This window comes from Anser anser, assembly GCF_964211835.1.
Source record: "Anser anser genome assembly, chromosome: 20".
Lineage (NCBI taxonomy): Eukaryota > Metazoa > Chordata > Aves > Anseriformes > Anatidae > Anser > Anser anser.
In genome coordinates, this window is record NC_139741.1 from 10464834 (window position 1) to 10487040 (window position 22207).

At 45.9% G+C, this 22207-nt stretch overlaps 1 protein-coding gene and 1 long non-coding RNA gene across 6 annotated transcripts in view; one reads left to right on the forward strand and one right to left on the reverse strand.

Moving 5' to 3' along the window:
• The window catches only part of LOC310884557, a 29637-nt gene extending 21066 nt beyond the window's left edge, over nt 1–8571 (reverse strand). Inside the window, exons 1-2 of the long non-coding RNA XR_014574274.1 lie at nt 8368–8571; nt 1–8253 (exon numbers count right to left, since the gene is read on the reverse strand). The exon at nt 1–8253 is cut by the window's left edge and continues 21066 nt beyond it. This is a non-coding gene — a long non-coding RNA (uncharacterized lncRNA). The remainder of the gene's footprint in view (nt 8254–8367) is intronic.
• AUTS2 (activator of transcription and developmental regulator AUTS2) overlaps nt 1–22207 on the forward strand; it is a 761980-nt gene that overhangs the window by 665753 nt on the left and 74020 nt on the right. The window lies entirely within an intron of this gene.

Genomic DNA, 22207 nt, shown 5'->3' on the forward strand with positions numbered 1-22207 from the left:
AAAGGTGAGATTTTGGAAAGCTTTTAGCACCGACCTGCATCTCCTCTCAAGGAACAACGGCAGTGTGCCTGCTAATGTCTACAGAAGGTGGAGGCCAACCCTAAACAGGTTTAATGTGAAGCCATGCGGAACATTCCCCTCACTGCCCTGCTTGCAGCAGGAGAGGATCTCTGGAGAAGAGGTGACCCCACAAGGCTGCCAGGCACAGTGCCGGGCTCTGATGCCTCCCAGCCTGCCAGACTGGCCATGTGCCACAGAAAGGTCTTTTGGTGCAACTTTGAGCCTGAAAGGGGGTTCCCACAGCTGGCTCTTCAGTGCCTGGGTGTGCTCAAGTCACATCCTCAACAGTTGCTGCATTTGAGTCTGATTTTGTGTGGTTTAATATCCAACACTCTCTGCTGAGGCTGGGTACAATTATCAGTATTTATTCCCAGAAGCCTGGGAAGCTTTTTGTCAAAAGACAAAGCAACAAAAGTTCCACGGTATGCAAAATACAGACCTTTGTATTGCAAGTGAAATATTTAGATAGGAATCATTACTGAGTCCTTTTACAGCAACCTTGCCAGAGAAAGAGAGAGAGAGGGTTGGGAAAGAAAACACAAAGGAGGTAATAATATCTGATTAGCCAAGCAGCTGGAGAACTGATGGGGAATTGTGAAGCCTATCAAGGCATCGTGACTTTCTGTGAGTGACATTCTGCAGCAAGCACCGGCTACCAACCAAGGAACTGCTCTTGAATATTACCCTTAGGACTTGTCTTTTATTGGTAACCTTGCAATATCCTTTGCTGGAGTTGTGTGTTTCTGAGAATTCAGTGACTTGTCTACAAGGCTTAATTGACAACTCTCATCACGGTACCAGCTGGGTCAAATTCATCCCTAGCGCAATGCCAGGGAAGTCAATGGTCGTACACGGTGGATAGATATTTTGCAGCTGTCCTCTGTCATATCATGTCTTTTCAAGGCTGAGAGTGTTGCAATGACCTGAATGGCACCTGCAATGTATGCATCCTGTGAATTAGCATAGTAGTATTTTTTTGATGCAGTGCCCAGTTTAATACTATGCCTGTGATATCTAGCTGTCTTCTCATTTACACCAGTGCAATGCTGTCATTTTGGGGGAATCACAATTTAAAGCAGTGTACCAGAGAGAAGACTTAGTCCCATTATTTTATAGTATTTTTTTCAAGATATAATTAAAAGTAATAAGAAGCCTTGAGGTACTCTGTTTCTGTCATTGGAGGAGGCTGGAAGGAGACTTGATCATACTTTGTTGACTGTAATTGTTGCTTAGGTTTGAATATCAGGATTCTGATGTTTGCAGGTACCTGTGTTCTTCCCCAGCTTGAGGTTTAATTTGGACACCGGGCTTTGTTTTGCCTTCCTTAGAATATGGGAAGTGACCATACCTGCAGTCGGGATGCCCTACAGAGGTTTGTTCTCTCCTGAAGTCGATGGTGCTATTTCCCTTGACCTGAGCAGGGACAAGGTGACACTGATCTGTCAAGACTGTAGGCCAGCAAAGATGTTATCCATGTGAATTTGCACATTAACCTTCATAGTGCTGTGCTCCTTCTTCAAAAACAGTAACTCGTTCAACTAATAAAGCCATATTTTTCTCAGATTTGAACATAGCTGAGTTTTGTTATAAAGCAGTTCTTTCAATAGAGAAAAATAAGGGAATTGTTCTTATTGTGTATTTTTGGACCTGGAAATGTTAACATGAACTTGATGTATTGGCAGTCAGATGGTATTCCAGCTCTTCTTATTTTCATTTCTAAAAACTGTGAAACATCATAGATTTAGAGTCCCTAATTTCACACTTGCAGGTAGGATGTAGTTCAGAGCACAATATATGTGAGCTGGAAGAAATAGGACTCCAGCTTCCTGGAGCTGCAGGAATTGGCCATACCAACTTAATCTGAGTCTACCTCCCACAGAGAGGATGCAGAAAGGAAATGAAAAGTATATGTAAAGTTTTGTGTATTTATTACTTTTTAAAAATATTTTTCATGGGTAAAATCTGTCTTTAATGACACATTCAAACTGTGGTGCTGAGAAGTATTGCATAACTAATGCATTGTTTTGTTTTTGTTTATTCTGCAGAAATGATGGGATTTCATTTTTAGTAAAATTACCAGTGCACCTTTATTATTCACAGGTCTTAAAACGCATGACAGACTGAACTGCAGAGCTCTCGATGATTTTAATACCAGCTTCTTTGCGAATCTAAACTGGTTTTCCAGCCCACTACTTGGTGGGCCACAGGGGTTTTTACTCTAGTGTAATACATATTTAAAGCTTCTTATGGATGGCTACGTCTGCAAATAAGCTCAGAAAGTAGAAGAGGAGATGCATTGTGTTATCTGGGGTTGAGCAGGGAGGAGATTATCATAGGAGAAACCTTAACAAGAGGTGTGACAGTTCAACAGACGGAGGTGCTGACTCTCTGTATAGGACAGACACAGGCAATTTCTAAAGGATCATGGAGTTAAGAATCCAGCCTTCACTCATCATTACAAGCTAAGAAACTCCTGACTATCTTGCTTTCTTTCTATGAACAGCAAAGGTAAAAAATACCAAGTAGTTAAAGCTCTGTGTATATTTAATTCACATGTAGCATTAGGGTTTAATTTGTTTGCTTTTTTTTTTTCCCCTCATGTGAACCCTTTTAGGAAATAAATGCAGCACATTAGCCTGGATTCAGTAAGGCAATGAATGTTTTATTACGTATAATATGCAACTCTAAGACAGGGACTGTTTTTTTATTTTAGACATCTAGAATCTAAGTTCATAACTAAAGCTCTTAGGCAATGCAGTAGTAAAAATAAAAATAAAAAAAAATGAAATTTCCCAATGACAGTTTTTTATGAGGAAATGCATAGATTTTTAATCTGTACGCAAGGCTGGCATAAGGGAAATTTGGTTTTCTAGCAGGCTCTCTAGTTGATCGCCTTGCCATTCTCAGATTCCGCAGCCTTCCTGAGCACACAGGACTTCCAGATTTGTCCTAAAATAAAGGAGATCAAGGTCTGACATTACTTGATTTAAATTCCCTTACTATATTCACTAGAACAAGTAGACAGATGAAAAGTCTTCAAGAAACACAAGCATACCCTATCGTTATGGCCCAGTTTTGCCTGCAGTGCAAGCCCTGCTTCATATTTCTTATGTACGATATTTATATTTCATTCAAAGCTAGGGCAGTAAAAATGATTTAGTGAAATTCACAGCTTTTGAAAGATACTACAGTACTAGAGTATGCACTCAAAACTTTCTAAGAATATTTATACATTCATACATTTAAATTTGGATTTGTAACATAGGGTCTTAGCTAGTGCATGATGTTGCCAGCCAGCCTGCGTCAAGGCCAAGCCACCTCCAGTACTGTGTGATGTGGCCAGTAAAACATCAGGCAGCATAGCACAAATACGTCATATACCTTTAAATTAACACTTTTTTTTTTTTTAAGGCTTACCATTGTCTGTTGTGCTGTGGAGATGAATGGCAGAGAAACTTAAAGCTGGACTGAAACATGTTGAGCGTGAGCATTTGGGGAGGTTGGGAAGGGGTAGGGAGAAGGCAGAGCATGCCAGCCAATCGATATGCTGGGGCAACGTGATACAGACATTGTATTCCCTGAAGTCCTGGCTCAGAGAGAGGAATCTAGCCTTGTGGACAGATCCCACAGCGAGAAAATTTCTTAACTCCTGAGTTGGCTCCTGCAGCCATGAGTTTGTGGCAAGTGCAGCAGGGCCCAGGAGTCGGTGGCACGGGGCTGCTGAAACCTTGTCACGGACGCAGTGTTGACCTCAGTGTCCTGGACATCTGGGATGGGATTCTGGCACCACCAAAGCATTTGTAATTGTCTGACATCAGCAGTTAGAAGATACCAGGTAAATAATTGCTAATTAGAAATAATTTATGAGGTCTTCAGTAGGACTTCTGAAGGAGTACAGCTCTGTCGTCGTTAGTCGCGTTGCCTTGTCTGTCTGAGACCAGAGCTGGTGTTCTTTGAGCGACTTTGGCCTGGTCTCCTGAGTTCGTAGGAGGTGCTGGGGTTTCTTCATTTCCCATGGATTCAAGAGCACAGTTTGGTATTTGGATGCTTGTACTCTCCAGGGAGGCCCAGCCAGCAACTTCAAGCTGCTGTCTCTGTGGCCTGGCCAAAAACAAGATGTCTTAGAAAGCCCAGGAGTGAAACTGGTGGCGTGGTACTTTCACCCTGGGCAGGTGCATGAAGAATCAGTTCCCTGCTGAGTATTTATTCCTCCAAGCTCAGTTTTGCAGATGCGGGTAAATGGATCCCTTCTTTCAGGTTGCTGCCCAGCAGGACCTGTTAAAGAGCTGTCTGGTGTTTTACAAAATGCCAGTGTAATTCCAAATCTACAGCAGACACGCTGCATCCCCTCAGAAGAGTTTTATCTGGGTGCTTTAATATGCCTTTTCACCCAAGTGTGATATATTCAACATGTATAAAATGCATATAAAAGTTTATAATCATGTATACGTACACACATAGATGCATATAGACACAGATGTAAAGGCACAGACCTAAACCAACCACATCTCTGCTGTAGCCTGCTGGAGACTGTTGAACCTCCACAGAAAATCAGTCACAGCTCTGCAATTTCACGCTTTATTATTTTTGTTACATGTATGAGGGAAATTATAAACCTTGTAATTCCTTTCTTACTGTATAAAAAGCTTCAGATAACATCAAGGTATGGAAGTAATACAGAATACAATGCCTAGATACACTAATGAAGCAGGCCTGCTGTAGGACTGCACCCCTGAGCGCGGCCTACACAACCACATCCCCCCCGCAGCCAGGAGCCTGGTGGCGATACTCCCGGCTGCGTGTGCAGGACGAGATGGGGCTTTTTTGCCTGTGTGCTCTGTTTTATCCCCTCCTCCCGCAAAGTACGATGCCACTATTTGAAGAGGAGGCTGCTAAAGCCAGCCCCAGGACTCTGGCAGTGCCGGTGGCAGTGCCGCACGCTGCTGGTGAGCGGGGCTGTCCTTGACACCGTGGGGCTGGTCTCAAGGCGTGTGGTAAGAGGAGAGGAGCTGGAGCTCCTGGGGGCACAGGGAAGCCGTGGGGTAGGTGTAGGGTGCCTGGGCGGGCACAGCGCTCTGCATCCATCTTTCCCTCACTCTGATTTAGTTTGGCTCTCAGTTCTGCAAGCAGTTATGCATGTGCTTAGCACAAAGTGTTTTGCCAGTTTTATGTGGTAAGACTTCCTCTGCTTAAATTCAACATGTGTGTTTCTAGCGCGAGGCCGATAGATTCACTTCATCTGCGTTTTTTTAGAAAGTGATGTTTAAAAGTTACCTTTGTACCCGTGGCAGTTGGATTCGTCACCTCAAATTCCACCTGTAATTGGCAAAGATTTCCTTTACAGCCACATTTAAAACAAACAAACACCATTTAATCATAAAGCAATTTGCTCTGTTTGTATTTCTCACTGTTTCTGACTGGTTCCTTGTGACGAGCTAATCGCCGAAAAGCAAATAGATGTCTCCTCCTGTAAACCCCAGTTATTGCAGTGGACAGTGTAAACTGCACGTTGTCACACATGGCGGGATAGAAGTGGGAAGAAGGAAAGCTGTTCTCAGATACCTGGAATATCTCCTAAAAATCTTATGGATGGTGGAGGAGTGAAGGAAGTGAGAAGCAAAAGAGAGATTTTACTTGATTAGCTTTGTCCTCTGGGTCTAACCTGGTAGTAAAGCTAAGGATGTATTACCAGGCTGTACAAAAATCCTTAGGTTCCCAGCTTCACTCATCTGCAGAATTGCATTGGTGCACTGAAGACTGTGCACCCAGGGAAGCTTATTCTGCAAAGGCTCAGACTGCCAAAAATAAACCTCATTGGGATTCCAGAGATGGTTGCTGTCAAGGAAAGTCAAATTTGGAGCTTCAAGCATGCGAACAGTGTCATTTTAAAAAGTCTGTTCACCAAGGAGATAAATAGGGATTAGCCTCACAAGCTGCTCTAACTCCCTTACATCCTATCATGTGTAAAGGAGGGAAGGTAGGAGTTGCTGGGAGCAAGAGCACAGAGATGGGATCAGGGCTTGTCCGCTTGGCCAAATCCCTGCCCAGAGCTGCTGCAGGGACTGTGCCCTGCCAGGGAACCCCAATAACATGCTTGGGGTGTTTGGGGTTGTCCCCTCGTCTTTGCTAGGAAGTGGTAACATCCTGAGCCATTTTTCTGTCTGATTGTGCACAAGTTTACCGAAGAACAGATTTGTAGAGGCCTTATATTGGGCTGCGTTAAAAGATCCCCACATCGTTTATGCCACAGCCATGTTACGAGCTGTGGCAGGCTGGGGGCTAGGCACTGAGCTGTTACCATAAGCCAGCTTGAAAAGGCCAAGACAAACAAGCTGACCCAGAAAATTAGTATAACAAATTCTGCAGTTCTTTTCCAGAGCCGCATTATTCTTCACATTTCTTTTAAGCACTGTCAGCTCAAAACCTCTTTCTTTCTAGGTACTTTTGTCATACTGAACATGTAGATGCCTCTTTATGGTAATTCCTTTCACCATCTTTTTCTCAAAGTTACCTCTCTGGGTGTTAACCATGAATTTTTGGTACAGCTTTTGGATAAGCTACTTGAGACCAAAAGAATTCTTCCTGAAATGCTTCAACAGAGATAAAAAATCAACAGCAGCAGCATTTCAGCCTTTTGCCACTGCAAACAATTGCCAGGTACATCCTGAGAGCGGTTCCTTCCTCTTGTACTGTTCCAACATCATCATTAAAAAAGAATCTTGTCCTTTGTACTTTCTCCCCCCTCCATACATGCACATATCTTGTAGTATATTCATTTTTCAGTCTTGACTTTGTGCAAACACAATGTTGTGCTGCAAGCATTAAAAGGCAATTTAGTACTCAAAGGATTAAAAGCTCATGTTAAATTGAAGACTACACTTGGCATAAACATTAAAAATTGACAGAACACCCTACACATTAACTGCACCAGGGCTCCATAATTAGCATTTAAAAGTAAAACATCATTTCCTTACTGTTTCCTACTTACTCATTTATAATGCATTTATTATAATACGGATGTGAATATGAGGCTTTCCACTATTGTCAGTTAGTAAATAAAAAAACTATTCCTGTTAGAAACACAGGCCTGTTTGGTGTACACAAGGAAACGGGGATGAATGGTTTGTTAATCCAAATCTCAAAAGCATGATGAATCAGCAGTGACTAACTAACCTCATTCTAGGTCTAATTGTCTTATGTGAGCATCCACAGAGAGAGCTCAGGGCTGAGAAGTGTTGGCTTTCATTGTCTAGCATCGGCAAAGGGAGCGCAGAAAAAACTCTACTTGTCGGGATTTTTATGTATTGTGTTGGGTCTAGTGTTGTGCAATGTGGGAAAATAGATATATGGCTCATCCTGTAATGTGGAAAATTTGTTGCAGATTGAAATAAGAATGCAAAAGAAAAAGAATAGGAAAGCAAATCCCATTAGGGAAAAGGGAAAGAGAGACGATCAGCTGTTAAAGGGGTAGTCCTTTATTGACTTTAGGGTTTGGATGAGGTAGTGTTTTGTTCGTGCATACTAATGCACCCCTTTTTTGTCGTTAGAAATGGAAGGTAAAATGGCCAAGCGATAGCTCTGCTGGATTCCAGTGTACTGCTGCATCTGATTAAAATCATGCACAATGTCTGCACTGCCATGGCATTGCCTATACCACCTCTGGCTCAATGCTTTCTTCTGCATCCCCTAAAACCACTTTCCTGTACTTCCAAAAGATGTATAGGGCTTCAGCCGGACCTTTTCTTTCAACAGATCCATAGCTCTGGACACACTGGGAGAGTTTTAATTAGGCTGCTTAGCTCACCCTGGGTGTCATTTGATCTCGATTACAATTTGCCAAAAAAGCGTCTCCATGTCCAGCCCTGGGTCAGTGAGCAGACACTCACGCCACTGGCCCTACAGCCACCTGCAATGGTCCCGACTCACCACCAGCACCATTCCTTGGATCCAACCCCGTCCCACTCACACGGGGCGGGTTTGCAGCCGTCCTGACAGTCCAAGTGATGCGAAGGCGGCCAGCCACAGCACTTCTGCTGAAGCCCACCACTGTTTATGCAGATCCAGAAATGCAGCAACATGCAAATAAGCGGTAAAAGGCTTCACCATTACCTTTGCGCGGCTTGCCGACATGAGGAACTTCTTTTTTGTTCCCGCCCTGGAACTGCAAACGATATCCCGCTTCCTCCAGGGTCACTGCTGGGTGGAAGACAAGACCACGTTTTGTTCAGGCTCTGTGAAATGCAATTAGAAGCCCCTCCGCAGCCAGCAGGAGCTTCAGTTAAAAGGAGCGAGGGGAAAAAAAAAGACCTCCCCGCTGTCCAGCAGTGTGTTGACTTTGAAGTCCTGGGCCATCTTTTGTCCCCCCCAGAGGGCCTTTAATCAGGACCTTTGCCTTGTCATTCGGGGAAGAAAAAACCCTGACACAGTTGGTGGGGTTGTCCCTGTGTGTGCCGGGAAGCAAAGTCTTTGTCAGAAATTTCCACTGACCCAAGCACTTTGTTTCTTTGTCTCTCCCAGACGACTGTTTGAACTAAAAAAGAAGAAGAAAACTCTCGGATGTGCTAACAGTATTTTAATGGGGAGCCTGGGTGACTCCTTGCGAGCTTTCCTGCCAGGCCCAAGGCAGGGATGAGGCTTTTGGTCTGAAGGCCTCTTAAAATAAACGCAGCTCAGGCAGCTTTTTATAGGCTTCTCCTCTGCATACGTCCTGGGTGATATAAAGAGGCTCCCGCAGTAATATTGTAGAACGCTGCTGAGTAGAAGGACTTAATTATCACATTATGGGTAATATTCTATAGGCAGATAAGCTCAACTTGGTAATGATTAACATTTTAGGTTGTGTTGTTTACACTGCGGTGATTTATGAATCAGTTACAACTTCTTAAATAAACAGCCCTGAGACCCAAGCGTCAGAAACGCAAGCTGAATTCCGCCCAGCGTGGAAGCTCTGCTGCTGGGAGCAGCGGGGCCGGGGTCGGCATCGGCGCTGGAGCCGGGGGCAGGCGACGGCTGCTGTGGTGCTGACATGGGGGTGATGTGGGGCTCGGCTGTGCAGACTGACGCACCGTGTTCCACAGCATCTCATGGATGAACAAAGTGCTCCACTGAAACGCAGGGCCTGGTATTAAAATTCAGGTTGCCAGAGTTTCACTCCTGAAAAATCTGCTCGAGCTACTTTTTAAAGTATTTTTTTATGTATCCGTTGCACTCTCGCTTTGCTGTTGAAATATGTACAGCTGGACTCATAACTATGACTTTTATTCCTAAGGTAGAGGCATAAAATAGTACTCAGTGCTTCTTAAATGGTATAAAATATTTCTAAAATAACTTCCATCCCTGTTAAACAAACATTATCTCCTTACCCATTTTTTTCATTCGCATTTTGATGTGCTGCAGCTTTTTTCCCCACATTACATCAGTTCCTCTTTAGAAAAAGCGAATTATTAAACGAGAAGGAAAAAAGAGAGAAGATTTTATAGGAACAAATAGATTAATAACTAACTGTGATAAGATCTGGCAGCCTTTCTTAGAGGTGTGTGTGGAGTAGAACGTGAAGCTGTATTATCAAAACAGGTTAAAGTTTTATCATGACTCTCATGTATTATATTAGATTCTCAAAGCACACCTTCTCCAGTAATGCCTGGAATAATCCAGACTGGATATAGATCAACTGATTAACTCAATCTCAGGAACAATAGCTCAGCTTTGGTATCAATTCTGCTCTTTCTGCTTCCTCTCCACGACCTCCCCAGCATTCATTTTTATTTGTATTATTTTGTATTTGTTCCTTTCTTCTTTCAAATTCAAGCATTTATTTTGAAGTAAATGCCAAGCCTTCATCCTTGCAGATCATTAAATGCGTTCCATCCCATTTATGAAACATTACATTACAACAGAAAATAAACCTGCCTGCTCTCTCCAACACGATAACAATAAAGCACGCAGTATTACATGCAACATGACTGACACATTAATTAATAATAGAGGGACTTTCCATATTTTATCTGGAAACTCTGCAGTCATGGCTCTCACTAGTTAGCTGTGTATTTCGAACTTCTTTTGGTCACCCAGTAACCGTGGTTCAGCCTTGCAAAGTCTCTGTCCCTAATCCAGCGAAATTTAAAAAACCGTGCTTAAGTCTAAATGCCAGAACAGCCCCATTAGCTTCAAAAGGACGACTTTTTGCTTAAAGTTAAGCAGATGTTTAAGTGCTTTGCTAGCTTAGGGTCAAAGTGTTCAGCACCTTGTTGGACTGAGTTTTATCTACCTCCTCATTAAAGATACATCAGAACATTTGGCATGTCTTTATCAAGCCAAGAGGTGCAGGCAATTGACTTTATGTGACAGCTAAAAGTGAAGGAGATCAAGGGAGCTTGAGAGACAAAGAAGTTAGGTTTTGTTAGAATCTTAAATGAAAGAAAAATAGCTTTTTGAAAGGTAGTAAAAATTGTTTCTTGTGTTAGAAGGATTTTATTTTTGGAGGACTCCAGGTCAGTACATGTTGAGAGATTTGGATGTGTGGACGGAAGCTGAAATGGAGCAGAATCTCTGCTATTTTGCTGTTGACCTTTTTGTTGTGAGCACCGTGACCTTCTGCAGCGCTTTGAGCGTAGACTGGTGCGATCCCAGGTGGAGACAGAGAGCGAGAATTGGGAGCCTTGAAGAAAGCATTAGCGAGGCGCTCTTATAATTTTGACAAGTGGTTTAGAGACAGCAAGGTGCCTGATAGGCTTAATACTGAGGTATTAATACAAGAGGTCAACTATATGGCATGAGTTGATTTCCAAGGTTTCCAAAATGATGACGAGGGAGAAATTTTCTCCTTTGGCCAGTACATTAGCTTGATTAGTTCTCTTGATACAAATTAAAAGGTCATTTGCATTTATATTTCTGTTAATGATCATGTGAAGAAGATATTTCTTCTAAACACAGCGCTGTGGCCGTGCTTTCTCTCTTCCATGCCGAAAGATAAGTGCACGTGCAGGGTGTACCTTTCCAGTCCGTCGCAGCAGACTGAGATGCCATGGGCAGCATTCGGCTCTTGCAGCTAAAGGATGAAGCAGGCAGCGTTCGGTTCTCGGCTCCACCTGCACTTGTCCCAGTCGGTATTCGGCAAGACCCCCTGAGGAATGGAAAGTGACCCCACTATCTGCCTCCTCCTCATTGCCCTGCCTGTTGGGTTGTGAGGAATCTCTGCTCCCACAAGATCAGCCTGTTCCTCCTGCCATGAAGCCCCCATCAAAAGTTTTTTTTCTTTTTCTTTTTTTTTTTTTCTGTGGCCCAGCAGGACTGATTGCCAGGGCATGTATTTGGAGGTCCCAAGAGGTGGGAAAGAGAGAAGTGTTGTCCCTCGGGTGATGGTGGCTCCTGCTGCAGGGACAGAGCCGGAGTCTCCCAAGGAGGGCTGGGTTTGGGGCAGATTTCAGGCAGCCTTCTCCTGCTTGGTGCCTATATCAGCAATCCCCATGGCGAGATGAGAAGTGCCTTCCCCCCAGCCAGAGGCCTGCACAGGGAGCTGCCTGGGTTCTCCAAACCACTTTTTCCCCAGGACGAAAAAATGTGTCTATGCCTTCATTTCTACATCCTGAAGCTTAGATGCAGCTAGAAAATCCATTTTTAATAAAAAAAGCAGGCATAAATGTAAACTACGCAAGTGTCAGGTTTATATTTATCCTTATAAGGCACATCAGCAGTAAATGTGACTTTCTGCTAGGCTTAGTTATTAAAGTGTTCTGCACGGCAAAGGAAACATCTCCAGTGTTATTTTCAGGCTCAATGAACTCACGAATATGTTTGTGGGCTTTCCAGTTATTACGACATCAGTGGGGAAGCGTGAGGAGCGGGACTCGGCGATGGCAGGCAGCGTTCCTGTCACTGCTAATTTACTGTCTTTCTGAGAACCAGATCCTAAACACTTGAAGTATTAACATCATTTCAGCTCTTAAGTAAAACTGAAGAAGTCTTTTCATCTTTCCATTGACTGGCGGGCTCCTTAAGTAGATCACAAGCTTTCTGCTGCTTTGTCTGAGTGAGGAGGAAAACTTTAATTGTTCCCATCTTCTAGTGCAGGTATTGATTAATAAAATGTATTAGCAAAGATCTCGGCCTACTTTTTGTGCCATCAAACAAGTACTTAATGACTGTATTACTATGAAAATGGCATCACTTTAAAGCATTGGATTTGAGCCCCTTTGTGCTTTGCTTTCATTTGATTTTTTTTTTCCTTATCCCATTACGAGCGATGAAGTTTCTCCCATGCTTTAACGTCATCCAGCAGAAGGGAAGGGTGTGAGGCCAGGCTGTCTGCAGTGCCGGCTGGTCAGCGAGCCCTGCTGGGCGCTGAACCTGTCTAATTTACTCCGGTGTAGCGTTTGGTGGGTGGGAATATCAATACGACTCACATGCTAAGAGGGAGAAGGCGTGTTTATCAGGAACGTAACTAATAGGTCTGTGTAAGATAAAGAACACTGCCTCCCACCTCATCTAATCTTCTTTTTTTCCTTTGGGTCCCATTTGTAGAATCTCGCTTATCGTACACCCCTTTGCAGCCTTGTATCTACCTACTAGCCTGCCTCCTCCCACCCCACATCCATATGTTCACAATGTATGTCAGCCATAAGTTGCCCTTAATTTGCACACGTGCTGAGTGGCAGATCCACACATGACGTTGCACTGATTTCCCATATCCAAACAGAGCCCCATAATGCTCCTAGGTTTTCAATAGATCTTGTATCTGGGAATTCCTGAAAATCCTACCTTTTTGTAGCCTCATAATGCAACTTGGCCCGGTCTCACTAAGTCTCTGCAGTCTGCCCCTTGCAGACCACTCTGTCATACTAAAGACTTGTGTTTTACAGCACTTTGAGTGTTGGTACAAAATTGTTAAGCCCTGACAAAAATTTGATGCTCTCAGCCTTGATGCATTTATCAAAAATCCCTTTGCCCATGCCTGCCACCAGGCTCCAGCCAGGCTTTGCTGCCTTGGCCAGCTGGGGCTTACGGCGACCGGAGCGACCAAGTATTACTTGGCCCCAGAAAAGTGTTATTGCAGAACACTTCACAATCTGTAAATCTGGAATCAAGGCTCTGTTTTATAGTACCAGTACTGGGAAGTCCCATGCCTGCAACTAAAATATGCACCGTGGTGACAATAACACTTGGATTTTATGTAACGCTTTTATATCCAGCGCTGAAAACAGAAGCGCAGAGAAGTGGGCTGCCAGTCCAACTGCCTTCCGCTCCAGGGAAAACCCGAAAATACACCCACGGCCGACTCCTAGTCCGCAGCCCCGGGGCCACGCTCGTCCCTTAAACAAACGGGGCCGGGGCCCCGCTTTGCAGGCAGGCAGGTGTGCAGCCGTGCTGCGCAGGGGAGGCTTGGCTGCCACGGCAGGGCAGGAGTGGAGAAATGCAGACATGTTGGCTAAAATAGCCAGAAAAGGACCCTTAGTCCTTTCTCGCCTTGTTCCCTTCACATTCACAAATGTTCATCTCTGTCTCTCCTTTTTTTCCCTCCTTCCTAGGGGCGATGACTGACAGATTAATATATGTCTAGCTACGTGTCTTAGAAATCAAAAGGAAGGTGCTGTCAGAATCGCTTGTCAGAAAATGAGATTAGGCACACTTGTCATTTGCTGAGGATTGCAGTCTTTCAGAGATAAGGTTGCATTTAATGAGTGTAAAAAGCCTCCTTGTGAAAAAGGGGGTGGTGCAGGAGAGAGAGAATGATTATTTTTCTGGTGTCAGCTGAGTGCTTTATCATATAACTTGATACTGTGGCACCCTGGCAGGCACTGATAATGGCTGCTGGGGCTATTGCACCTCTTCACTTGCTCCGCAGCTTCAAAAGTGATGACTTGTTACCTGCTTTTAAACTCTCCTTGGATGTCGAAACCCACTATCCTAAGGGAAAGAAGCAAAAGCATGTACAGTGTGTTTTAAAGAAAGACCTGTGAAAACACACAGCATAAAGGGAATGTGCTAAATGTATAGCCACTTTCCCCAGCAAACTATAAAGAATACTCAGCGGGTTTCACTGAAATATGGAACTTGTCTGACAAGTGAAGGATAACTAATGAGAAACAGAGCTGGATCCCACTGCAACCAATTGTGTTTTGTTATGGAAAATATTTATCAAGCTTTTTTTTGCATTTGTTGGTTCTCCTAACAGTGCCGTAATAACTCCTCTTCTGTATGTTATCCAGTTTCTCTCCTACACATCTCAGTTATTTAAATCTGCGGTGTTGTTTTTTGGGGGGGGGTTATCAGTTGGATATTATATCGTACATGAATATTTTAGGTGAATGTTTCATTCATCAAAGTAATGGTCATTCTTTTGCCAAGTTAATGTCTTTGCAGTGTTTAGAAGCCGGCTAAATGCACAGATTTATTGTTCATAATGTACTATCTAAATATGAGATGACAGTCAAAAATGGGCTTTATCTGTTCAGCAAAAGAGACCCTACATTAGCTACATGGTTTTGCAATAATATTTCCTTCCTGGGCATACCTTTTTTAAAATTATCCTTGGAAGAACAGCTTTCTGTCGTATATTCTCCTCATCAAATGAGCTGTGATTTTCATTATTTTGCTTGAATGTTAGAAAATGAAAGAAATTACTTGATTGGTTTCTGGTGCTGATTCAGCATTTCCTGGGCTAAAAATGACCTGAAAGACAGAATGGGATTACAGCACACAATAATGGATGCTTTATTCAGTGATAAGAAAGTCTCTTCCTCTGACTGAGAAGAGAATGAAAAATACTTCTCTCTTATTAGTTGATTCAGTACATAGATATTGACAGACAAATTAATTTTAAATACTTCTTCAGTTCCAGAATCTACTAGCCGGCAGAAATTAGGGGAAGATAATGGCCACAGCTGAAAAGTGGTGCATTTATGAAGTGTACTCAGAGGAGCGCTAGTGGATAGGGAAGAATTTATAGTTTATCCTCTTATTTTGTGATAGGATCTTACAAATGTTCCTGCTTAGACTATGGAGTGTAGGTAGCAGCTTAAGAGTCAAGCAAGGTCTCTAGCAGCTAAATCCAACTAAATAGTGCTCCAGAGTCTGTGCAGTAGCTCAGAGTTCACACCACTGGAAGGTATATGGAAGAACAGATAAAATGCTTATATTTTCTGATCGAGAAGTTATAGCCTGGAGTCAGTCTGTGGATTCTCGCTCCTCATTGCTGGCAAAGGGGAAGAAAGATGACTGTGTTGTACACCTCAAAGGCACCTCATTGTTTGGAGAAGCTTGGGGGAGAAATGCCTTGGCACTTACAGGACAGGGAAGATTTCTTTTCCGTGTGTGAATGGCTTCGGAAAACCATCCAACCTGCTCTGGGTGTGCAAAACCGAGCTGAATTCTGTCCTGGGAAACAGTGGAGGCCACTCAGTATTTTATAGGGCCAGGCCCATACAGGGAAGAGAGAGCAGCCCTATTGTTCCCTGAGCCCCACTTTTTATCTTTGTTTCCATTTGAAACCAAAATCATAAAACTGCCTGCAGAGCGGTTGCCTTGCTGTTCCTATAAATGAGAATTCCAGCTTTTATGCTAATTCAGTTTCAGGTTTCTTTGAACCTGCAGTTTATGGGCCTCTGCTTAAAACTGCAATCTGTTCTGCATAAAAGAAGGGATTACAAAGTGTTTTAGTTTTGCAAATGCTGCAGAAAAATAAAAATAATAAAAAAGTTGCACTGTCATTAATACGCTCTCACAAAAGTTTTCTGCGTTGTCAAATAAAAAGCCGTACTTAGACTGGGAACTCACGCCAGTGATGTTACATGGCCCAATAGCTCTGTTTCCTTCAAAGTGCTGCAGGTACTCTCTGTACGACCTTTTCCCCTGCCTTCCCCTAGCAGAAAGCATGAGCGTGCATGCTCAGCTAAGAGGGACCATCCGGAAAGCACTGTGTTCGTTGCTGCCAAGAGCCACTGGCCATGCCAGGCGCTCACCTCGGGGCTGAGAGCAGTGCCGAGCCCGTCCTCCTGCAGACCCGGCTGCACGGCAATGTATTTTTGCTGACATCTGTTGCTGCATTTATGGCATAATTTGGTTTGTCGTAATGGCTGTTTAGGTAACTCATAAGAACGGGTCCTTTTCTTGAACCTCTTTAAAGCATTGGACTTTAAATACTTTCTGATTGGGACATGATGCCGTCACTTGCTGTTCAAAGCCATAAAAAGCTGCTGATAGCTCCATAAATTCTTTTCTTGTGGAAAAGAACCTGCGTCTCCTATCCAGAAATGTACAAAATCACGTGTGTTTTCAGAGCATGATGGAGGACTTTATAAGGCATCACAATCACACTCTGAGCTCAGACACCATCATGTCTTCTGGAAAGATTAGCAACTTATTGGAAACATAAATGTTTCCAGCCTTTCACAGAATACCAAAGTATTGGAATATCCAGCTTTCACATTGCCAGGAAAAAGCTGCAGAACCTTCCAGGTGAGGTGAGGTTTGCCATAAATAATTTAATCCAATATAATCTGCTGTAATTTCAATATTCATTTGCTCACTGTGCCAAAGATGGGTAATTCTTCTTTGGAATTAGTGCACGGCTTGGAAACAAATGTCTGCTTCCCTGCCTGCTGTCTCGGCGGCTTTAGGTCATTTTCATAAAACATTTGGATCTGAAAGCCTCTTTCAGAGAGTGAAAGATCTTGAAATCACTTTTGATCCAAGTTCAATGCACTTCATTTGGCTGTTGTTGTGGCAGAAACAAATGTCGACACTGACAGAGACCACAGACAGATGAAAAAAAATTCTGGCAAGGTCCCACATAGATAAGACACAGAAGATTTCAAAAACCTATCCAGGCATATCCTAAAACACGGGAAAGTACTGCTGTCAAGAGAGAGGGAAGCTTCATCCAAAGGCCATTGAAATCATTAGGAGGTGGTGTTGCTTTTTTTTCCCCCTTTGATTTAATTTGGCTTTGGGTGAATTCCTAAACTCCAAACTTCTCATTCCGAATTACAGAATGCATTTCATGCATGTATAATGTTCTAGCAGGAAAACAGAGGTCCTCTACTTATCTCTAAGACACAAATAATGAACATAATGAGGCCCACAGCCCTGCCAATAAACCTTAACAGCCCTAGGGAGAGGAGGAGGTAAATGCGTTTCAGTTTTGTGTATGCTGAGATTTCAGGTGTGGCATGCGGTTAATGTTTGTAAAATCCAGTACAGACAAGCCTGTAGTTTAATCCAGGCAAAATTTGATAAATTAAAGTCTTGTGAGGAGTCTTGGCTTTAATTAGACCAGTTCTTACCAGTGCCAAGATGTAGAAAGTCTTGACCAAAGAGCTCATAGAAGAGATGAGCTGCCACACCTTAATATTACACATTTAATTCCCTGCCCAGTAGTCTTGGGATCCGTGCAGTCCCCAGCTCCTCTGGTTGTTGTGCAGGGAACACTTACGCCGTTCTAACGCGTTCATTTATTTATTTTTGGTGGAGACTGAAAGCTGCACTCAAGCCATCCATTTCCTTCGCTGAGCTCATGAAATAGCTGATCGACTGCGATGCCTTCTGGCCACTGGCCACTGTCTGTTCTAGAAAGTGGGATCTGTTGTATTTCTGGAGGAGAGATGGCAATCGCCTCGCTGGTGGCACAAGACCACTCGCTGCCGTGTACCCCTAGTAGGAGATGGAGAAACCTGTAAAGTTAACAGCCAAAGTCCATGCTGAGATTATAGAAATCCAGGGATAACCCTGCTAAGGTGGACAGCTTTGAAAAAAACATTTCTATTGCTATAGCCAGGGTCTAAATTCAGCCATGAGTTTTTAATTTTCTGGTGAAGGTTTGTCGCGGTTTTACTGAGGTGCTCCCGCTCCTGATGAGGACACACACTGAAAGTGCCGTAGTGTCTGCAGCCACAGCGTGAATTTGGGGCTGTTGGGGCTGCGTTCATCCCCGTTGTCATTCCCATCACACATCTTCCTGTGCAGTTGCCCCAGCAGAAACGATTGCAGGTCAATGCAGCTCACCTCGGGCGCAGATCTTGGAGGCGCCACGCGATAATCCTTGCAGCCGGCCAAGGACGTGACGTGTGCCTGCCCAGGCTTTCCTTGGGTGCCCGCTGTGCTTCTCCTGGCTCGGGTGAGGCCAACCTGGGGTTTGTCCCAGAAACCTGCTGCGGAGGATTTAGCTCCAACCCAAACGGATCTCGTTGCTATTCGACTCCGTTAGCACTCCCAGCCCAGCGTTGGTTTGGAACCAATGGCTAAAACACTGAGAACCCGCGCTGGGCCTATCTTAGCACCTCTCCATTTCCCAGGAACCATCACAAATAGGGGTTCTGTGCCAACGAGCATAACCGCCTCTCATCTCCGCATCAGTGTGCTTTATGGGAGACATCTTTTGGCTCCGGCTGCCGCGCTCCAGCGAGCAATCACTTGTGTCATAACGTACCGTACCGGCGCGTTTACTTTCTGCGGCGGCTGCTACCGATGGCATGCGGTGCTTGAGGAGAATCGGCGGTGCTGAGGAGCACCTTGCCCGCTGACGGTAGCCGGGTGCTGACAGCAGGGCCGAGCTCTCCCCTGCAGCGCACCGGGGGGCTTTGGGGCCGAGTTAGCGACAGGGTTGGGTTTGGGGTTTTTTTGTTTGTTTGCTTGTTTTCCCTAAGACTTGTTGGGTTTTGGGGGTTGTTTTTCTATTTTCCCCTAGGACATCCAGCTCGCCAGCTGCCTTCCCTCGCCTCCCCCTCCGAGGAGCCGGGAGCCGAGGGTGCGTGCGGGGCCGGGTCCCCCCCCCCCCCCCCCCAGCAGCTCCGGCGCCCCCCGCCGAGCCCCCCGCGGCCCCCGGCGGTCGGAGCGGGGCGGTGCGGCCGGGCCGGGGCGGGGCGGCGGGGAGGGAGGAGCCGGCAGGGAAGGAGGGAGGGCGGCGGGGCGGGCGGCAGCGGCTCCGGGAGCGCCGCGCAGTGCGGAGCCGAGCGGAGCCGAGCGCAGCGCCGAGGGTCCGGCCGGCAGCCCCCAGCCCGGCCGGGCGGAGAAGCGCGGAGCGGAGCGGGGCCGCCCCCCCGGGATTTTACAGGCTTTGCGGGGTGTTTCGGCGGGGCCGGAGGAGCTGGGGCCGGGCCGCTGCCTCTCCCCGATGGAATTCACCTGAGCGCGGCCGCTGCTGAGCCCTGGACGGCGGGGAGGGACGGTGCCCCCGCGGGAGCCCGCTTCGTGCCGGGAGAGGACGGGCATGACTTTTTAAAGACAAAACAAACAAACAAACAAAAAACCCCCCAACAAACAGAAGAGAGGAGGAGGAGGAGGAGGAGAAAAAAAAAAAAAAAAAAAGGAAAAAAAATAAATTAAGCAGCCGGAGAAGGGAACGCGCTGCCGGCTGCAGCTGCACCCCCGCGGCGGGGAGGTGCGGGCAGGGCGGAACGGAGCGGAGAGGGCCGAGCCGAACAGAGCCGGGCCGGGCCGGGCCGGGCAGCCCCCCCGGAGTCGTCGCCCGCCACCGCCGGGGGTCCGCGGTCCGCGGTTGTGCCCCGGGGCTGCGCGGAGCCGCTGCCCGTCCCCGCACATGGTCTCCTTTGTCCTGCAGCCGCCGCCGCCGCGCCGCTAGCTCCGCGCCCCCTCCGCGCCCGGGGAGCCGTCGTGCGGGGGGCTGCGCTGCCCGGGGAGGATGCCCGCCGGGCGGCCCGGCCCTCCGAGCCGTCTGCCCCCGCAGGATTAGTTCGGGTCCGGCTGCGGGACGTTGCGAGCCAGCCCCGGATCGGAGTTTCCCGGCGCACGCCCGCGCCCCTCCCGCAGCGCCATGAGCCCGGGGCCGGCGGCCGCGCTTCGCCCCGTGGCTGCAGGTAAAGGGGGGGCCGGGCCGGGCTGAGGAGGGGACGCGGGGACCCCCCCCCGGCGGCAGGGGGCAGCGGGCGGGGGGCAGCGCCCCGGTACCGGGGGGCCGCGGGGCGGGGGCAGGTGCGCGGCGGGGTCCGGGGCTGCGGGGGGGATGCGTGTGGCAGGGGGGGAGCGCTCCTGGAGGGGTTTTATTGGTATTAATCCCCCCCCCCCCCCGTGAATTCCCGGGGTTGCTGAGACGCTTCGCGCCCGGTCGGGCAGGGCAGAGCCGGGCGCGGTGCCGGGGGGTGCGGGAGAGTGGGTCGCGACACGGAGCCGTGGGTCGCGACACGGAGCCGGCCCCCGGCGTGGCGGAGCCCTGGCGGCGGCGAGCGCTGGGGATGCCCCGCACCGCGGGGGGGGGGGGGGGGGGGGGGGAGCCCCCGGGGCCGCTCCCCTGGCGGAGAAGGGGGGCCGAGCCCCCCGCCCCAGCACCGTGCTGTCCGTGCGGAGCCCCGAGCAGGTTTTAGGTCAGCCGTGCGAAGGCGCCGTGTCTCATCCTTCTGCATCGGCGCTGACTTCTTTTATTTTTTAGTTCGCGTCGCTTTTTTTCCCCCTGTAGCGTTGTTGCGCGATGCGACTGCCTAGGTATGAACAAATAGTAGTTGCATCGGGATTGATGCTGTACCTGTCTGCTGGCAGAGGTTCTTTGCTACTCTCTCGGTTGGACGTTGCCCTCATCACTGGTTCATCTTTAAATCCAAATTTAAAAGTAATGAAATAGGCAGGCAAAGTTCAGCTCATGGTTGAAGCTAGTGAAATAGCTTGTGGTTATGTTTATGGCAACCCAGGCGGTGGGCTTTTTTCAAGTTGCTGTTCGATTCAGTAGCGTGTGGTCAGTAATGCAAAATGGGATTCACTTTTGGGGGAGCTTTGTCTTTGTAAAATTATTCCTGTTTTACATGCATATTGGACTGATAATCATCCCCCACTTTGCTCATGAGCGATGCTTGCACAGGATGTATTGTGCACCGTGGTATGCCCAAGAAGTGCCGCTTCCAGATATCACAACAGCGCTCCTTACCATTCAATAGCACCAAAAAAGCATTCCAAAAAAAGCATAGCTTAAAAGCAAACTGTTGGTTTGCTGTTAGCATTAGAGCAAACCTCTTTAAAAAATAAAAAAATGTTCTTCTTTTTCTAATGTTTGGAAAAATCAAGCAAATAGGAAGCTTCCCCACACTGTTCAATTTTGAAACAGTGAAATAAAGTAATACCTGAAATTCTAAGGTGTTTTTTTTTTGGTCGGTTGGTCTTTTTCTTTTTTTTTTTTTTTCCATAATGGATTTTATTTCTGAAAGGAAAGAATGGTTTGGAGAGTTCTGACTTGCGAGCGAGGCTGCATTTAAAAAGGGAGCAACATGAAATTCACTGGAAAAGGTTATTATTTTTAATCAGAGTGTAGGCTGATTGGCAAGGCTATGAAAGCACTGAGCATCTCTTAATTTGTTGGACTAGCACTGGACTGCTCTTTAAAGCACATGGCCTTCTTGATCTCTTCAATTTGTGCATTATTCACATATTTTCATTAATTTAAGGAAACTCGTCACTGGATAATAAATCCATCATTGGGTAATAAATCCAGTGTTTACAAGGTATTTAATCGAGAAGAAATACACCAGCTCAGCTTTTAAATAAGCCAACAGTAATCTAGTAAAATCTGTCTAGAAGTCTGAAAAAGAATAAAGCCATTTTTAGTAGTTAATCATAGAAATCTTTTACGTTGTTAACTTGAGGGCAAGCAATTTATTTCAGTCTACTATTACATGGTGATAGGCAGTCTGAACTGTATCTACTTATTCATCTATCGGTCGTTTCACACCTAAGTTTCTAGTATACTCGAGATACCTAATATATGTTGGTCATCTGGATGGTTTTTCTCTGGTTTTGAATTCAGAAATTCCTTCCATTTAACCAAAAATACAGCCTGCTTTCCGAATAGACAATATTTTAAAATTATTTTTCTGGAACCAGTGAGAGAACAGTTTCTATTGGAAGACTAAAATCTTCCTCAATGTTGCAATTTTTTCCCTGTTTGCAATATTTTGTTACTGAGCACATTTCTTTCTGTGCGTTTTCAAAAAGGAGACTTTCTCTAAATGGGGCTATAGCCAAGATATAGTTCACAATTGAACAGCTCTGTGCATTTTGTGACTACGAAGATGCAATAAGTTTAAGCTTTAGGTGTGTGTTTGTGTGTACGCATATGTATTTATGAGTGTGTGCCGCGTACACATCTGTACACAGATGCATAAACTTAATGCTTTCTGCTTTTGGAATCAGGGAGTTCGTAAAATCAGCATTT